Source organism: Mesoplodon bidens (genome assembly GCF_964165515.1).
Source record: "Mesoplodon bidens genome assembly, chromosome: 9".
NCBI lineage: Eukaryota > Metazoa > Chordata > Mammalia > Artiodactyla > Ziphiidae > Mesoplodon > Mesoplodon bidens.
Genome location: NC_138166.1, coordinates 78,375,066 through 78,380,836, shown reverse-complemented (window position 1 = coordinate 78,380,836; position 5,771 = coordinate 78,375,066).

Here is a 5,771-nt window from a genome sequence, read left to right as displayed (position 1 = left end):
AGACCAGGGCTCGAACCCGTGTCCCCTGCATTGGCAGGTGAATTCTTAACCACTGCACCACCAAGGAAGCCCCATTAATTGATTTTTGAATGTTGAATTAGCCTTAGATACTTGGAATAAGTCCCTCTTGGCTGTGGTGTATAATTCTTTCTATCCATTTTTGGATTATGCAAATATGAATAAAAATGTCTCCTGCCTTAAAGGATGTTATAGTCAATTAGGGGGAAATAAACAGGTACACTCTTAACTATAATCCAAGGTGGAGCACAGCAAGTATTCTAAAAAAGGGGGAAATCTCACAGGTTTTTAATGCAGGGAAAGGTCATATCTGGTTTGGAGGAGTTAGGAGACACCACTATGTAAAATGTGGCTAATGTAGAATCAGAATTTGAGAACTGAGAGAAACCTCTGGACCATGTAATTCAAACACTTTCCTTTTCCTATAAATGAGGTAGTGCATAGTGTCCCTAAATTAGGAGGTGGAATCTGATCTCACTTACCCCATCCCTATGTCAGTAAGCTTTCCTGTACCTCACACAGCCACCCACTTAAATAGGTAACAAAAATCTTGACTCTTAAGTCACCTATTTAGAAAATAATCATGGCTGTTCCTTTGAATTTCCTCATTCCTTCAATAAAAAGAAAACTGGAGGTAGTAGGTGGGTATGGAATTGCCTAATTCTGCAGTTGAGTAACTCCATCGTGTTCTTGTGCCTCAAACCCTTAAAGCCAAACAAAGAAAACATAATCCCCATCTGCTACAATCTGTAGCTCCCTGCTCCTCCCTGAGGGAGGTGATTCCCTGGCTGATGCAGCCACTCCTGTATGTTCTCTGCACGGACTTGCCTTTAACATGTAAGTTATTTCTTTTTTCTAGACTTGGGCCAAGTTTCTCCCACAAATAGTTTACGGAGAAACTTAAGTTGAAGTCCACCTGTGTTTATTCTTTGCAATTTAAAGAGGTAAAATTCGCTTTGCCCTAAGGATATTTTAAATAAGGAATTTATAACGGCTTGTTCCAAGAAATGTAGAATTTTACAGGCTGTTCAAACTGAAAACAGCCTCTATCTTAGTTGCTTTACAGTATTGCTGAAAATGGGGTTCTTTCCATGAGAGCCATGCGCAGTAGTGGATGGATATTTCTACTCATCTCATATAGAGAATTAATTTTCCTGAAATAATAACGATAATAATGAAGATGATAACAATGATAATGTCAAATATTTATACTTCGTCTTACAATGTGTCCAGTACTTTATAGAGATGTTTCTGTTTAACCCTCTCAAACAACCCATGAATTAGGAATTGTTAATATCACCCCCATTTTGGAGAGGCTGTACCTTGGCCTTAGATAAGTAACTTGCCCAAGGTGGCAGAGTTAGGAAGTAGCCAAACCAATATTTCAGCTGCGGTAGGTCTGACACAAGTCCTTCCGTCTTCATTACAGTGCTCTAATGGTCTATTGCCACTCATGGCTATCCCTTATTAGCCGAAGTCCTTGGACAGCACCCATACCCTACACAGCCACCCCACACACACACACACACACACACTCACCCCAGTGGCCTCTGCAGCTTCCAATTGTCCAGACATTAAAATTCCTCCACAAAGTGCCTCCTCTACAACCACTTTCCCACGTGAACCCTTCAATCCAACCAAAGGAGTCACTTCATCTTTTCCCTTTGGGTGAAGTCTCACCTTTGCTCAAGCAGCTCCCTTCAGCTGCAATGCCCACTCCCACCTCCTCACCGCCTGTCTGCATTCCAGCTGGGTCAGCTCAAAAGAAAAAATTTCCAAGGATGGAGAGAAGCTAGGCAGTGGGTGGCTGAGCCCAAGGTGAAATAAAATAATGTTTTCTTTTATTGATTTACTGATGTTTGTCTTTTCATTTCCGGAGAGCCTCAGTTGTACGCAAAAATGTTAATAGGAGTTGAAGGTCTCTTATTCATAGAGTTCCAATCTATTCTGCAAATAAAAAGCAGTGAAAACGATTCAGATGTGAATAATTCCCCCAAACCTTTGCTTATTGAAATGGATCAGAGATAATTACCAGGTTGGAGAATTTGCATCCACACAATTTTCTATTCTCACAAACATAATTTTCTTTAGAATGAATAGAAAATATTTGCTCTTTTAAAAGCTGTTGTGAATGGTGGAACTGTGTTTTTTCTGTCTCTGCAGAAATGTGGCTGCAGCAACCACTGTTGCTACTCCTCAGAGCGAGGGATCTCTGTCCCCAACCCTGGCCTGCCCAGCGCTGTGGGTCTCAGCATGTGTTAAACTCTCATCTGTATTCATCTCCGTGTGTTGATCTGTACGTTCTGTTGGTCATCATGTCCACTAGGAAGAAGTCAGTGTGATCACAGTCATTTGGGTGTTTGTCATTTCTTCTTGCAAGGCGACTTCACATTCATATGCAAGTTGGGAGGATAAGGATAACCTGTCACATCTCAGGCATTTATTTAACCACTTAACTTTTCGAATTTAGCTGAGAGTAGGAGGACATTTTCATTGGAGTTGCTCTGAAAAGGGGGTAGAATGAACGCTCTTTGTCTGTGAGCCTTCAGAACCATCTGGAATACACATGAGATTCATTTTCTGCCATTGTCTCTCCAAACCATCAGGCTGTTGTTCCAGGTGTGTGAAGTGCCTGTATGACTTAGGTTTAACACTTGATTTTCATTATGCCCAACAGCTTGGTCCTTTATTCTATGAGGGATGTTTTTTCAATACCGCAGGAGATTTCTTTATGCCCAACCAAATGAATCTTTACAAACAGCTCAACTGGTGTAAGGCCTCAGGTAGGCTTAAGGGACCCACAAGAACAAGGTTGATGTGTAGGCGCAGGGGGTACTCAAATGTGGCATTATATTAAAGGCATTTTGAATTTCTCTGTTCTGGTTTTCTAGGAAAACAAACACCCCTCTTCCTGAAACTAAACAAGAGATGCCAGGGTTCCTTGAAACTATGTTGGAAAAAGAAGCAGCAAGGCATGTATGAGATACACAGTAAAGTAAATGAGAATGTTGTGGAAGAGGAGAGAGGAAATAAAGAAAAAAATGTTTTAATGTTTTTTAAGGAAAAGATAAGAAAAAAAGGTGATGTCTATAGATGAATTTCCAGAAATTGATCTTTTTTTTTTTTAAATTTATTTATTTAATTTTGGCTGTGTTGGGTCTTCATTTCTGTGCGAGGGTTTTCTCCAGTTGCAGAGAGCGGGGGCCACTCTTCATCGCGGTGCGCGGGCCTCTCACTGTCACGGCCTCTCCCGTTGCGGAGCACAGGCTCCAGCCGCGCAGGATAGCAGTTGTGGCTCACAGGCTTAGTTGCTCCGCGGCATGTGGGATCTTCCCAGAGCAGGGCTCGAACCCGTGTCCCCTACATTGGCAGGCGGACTCTCAACCACTGCGCCACCAGGGAAGCCCCAGCAATTGACCTTTAAGATAGAAAAAATTCAGTAAACAAAATGAATGAACATAGCTACATATGACACTATGGGCGAATTTTAGGAATATAATTTTAAATGAAAAGTCTCCAGAGATTACATCTTGCACGATACCTTTAAATAATCCTTTTCATTGTGAAATATAACACAGTAAAATTGGATTAAGAGACCCTTTTTTGGGGCTTCCCTGGTGGCGCAGTGGTTGAGAGTCCGCCTGCCGATGCAGGGGACGTGGGTTCGTGCCCCGGTCCGGGAGGATCCCACATGCCGCGGAGCGGCTGGGCCCGTGAGCCATGGCTGCTGAGCCTGCGCGTTCGGAGCTTGTGCTCCGCAACGGGAGAGGCCACAACAGTGAGAGGCCCGTGTACCACAAAAAAAAAAAATTAGAAAAAATAATGTTAGGTGAGAAATAAAGAGCCTTTAAAAAAAAAAAAAAAAAGAGACCCTTTTTTATACATTTAAAGATGACCAAACAAAAGTATATGCTATTAAGAAACAGAGTTAAGTGTAATATAATTATATCAAAAGGAAAGCAAGACAACGTGAGCTCAAGTTTCAAGGTGAGATGCAGGGGGATAGGATGGGTGAGGATCTCATGTGAATGTTATTGTCACATGAGATCCGCACCCAAGGAGGATTGTTTGGATCCCAAGGAGGATCATATTGTCATCGTTTAAATTGTCTCTTGGATGGTGATTTCACAATTGTTCATTATGTTATTCAAACCAACAAATGAACAACAAACAAATAAAAGAGAGCCTTTTATATATAGATGATGGAAGCCTGTTCTGAATTTAGGATTATGGTTAGTGCAGTTCTGTGCACCCGATGTCCAATAAAAAAATGTGACAAAGGAATGGAGGAAAGAAATACATATTTTGCCCTTTGAGTAACATACTCTAATCATGGCTGTTCCGATACTGTAGTATGTGTCTTTTCCCCCAGTATTGGACATTAATTACCCACCTTGCCTTTATATATATTTATATATAGATAGAGCTCTAGAGAACTCGCAATTCCACCAGCAAGCATTAGCCTTTTGGGAGCTACACTCCCCTTGCTGCAGAAAAGTAGCGAGAAAGTAATTTGTTCTCACATGTTCCAGGCAAAAGCGCCCTCTGCTTTCAGGTAGCGGTGTGGCAGTCCAAGTCTATATTCTGGTATAGCTCTAGCCAAGGTGTATGTCTCCACCATCAGAAATAAGAGAACTAAAAAAACAAGTATCAAAATTGATAACTTGAATTTCCAAGCAGAAATAACATCCCTCCATGCCTCCCACAAACTTTCTAAATGTAGAAATGTTAATCCTGATTTATTTCACTGGTTCTTTTTATTCATTGTTTGCAAGTTGGGTTTCCTGGGAAACAGGCTGAACTGGAGATAATTGAGATGTGTTTTTGGGCATAACCTCTATAAAGAGTTGAGGGAAGCAGGGCTGGGCAGAGGGAGAAGTTGGACTGTAGTGCAGTCTCAGCGAAGCCTGACCCGACCCCACAGTGTGCTATGAAGCTGGGATAATTCTTCAGACATGTCCCGAACCGAGGCGAGGGGCTAAGCCTTTGAACACCCCTTCCCCAGGGGCAGCCCACATCCAAGACTGCCTTTGGGGAGGATTTTCCTGTCACTATTCTCTTTCAGACACCTCCTCTCCCTCTGAGTGAGGAGATAGTGAAACTGCAGCCAAATTTTGTCTTGCACATATATATATACTGAGCCAACTCATCTGTGAATGCAGCTTGGCCTTTTTTCACCTCTGTCCTCTGGGCCTCAGGTAGCACTCCCTTCGGGTGTGAGCTCAGCAGGAGGCATCATTGCAATACTAATGTATGTCACTGGAGCCTGGGCCCATGCAGCTTACTGCGCCTCTTCGTCTTGCTCAGGATAGATCTCCAATGTACCACTTCCATCTTATTACGGCTAATTCTCTGCTGCAGATGCCACGGTCTTACTCCAGAACGTTACTTGTCTAACATTATGATTCTCCTACAGGAACTTGCCATAAATCCATGCAACATCTTTTTCATCACAGATTCCTTTAATATCATAGGGTCTGCTGGGTTACACAGCCCAAGTGACAGGGCTGCTTGTCCCACAGCCTAATCCTGCCCCAGAGACCTTTACTTCTCTGGATCTCATTAAAATCTGTCAGCCTTCCATGTCACTCAGTAAATGGGTTGGAGGAGTATTTGCAAGTGTAAACTGTGCTGTCTCTAGAACCTAATATGTGATCATCCTGGTATACCTCAGATCATTAAAATCCTAAAAAGTTTTCTACTGATGTGTTTGACTTCTGAGTCTTCATCAGGTTTATTTTAAACCCTCTGGA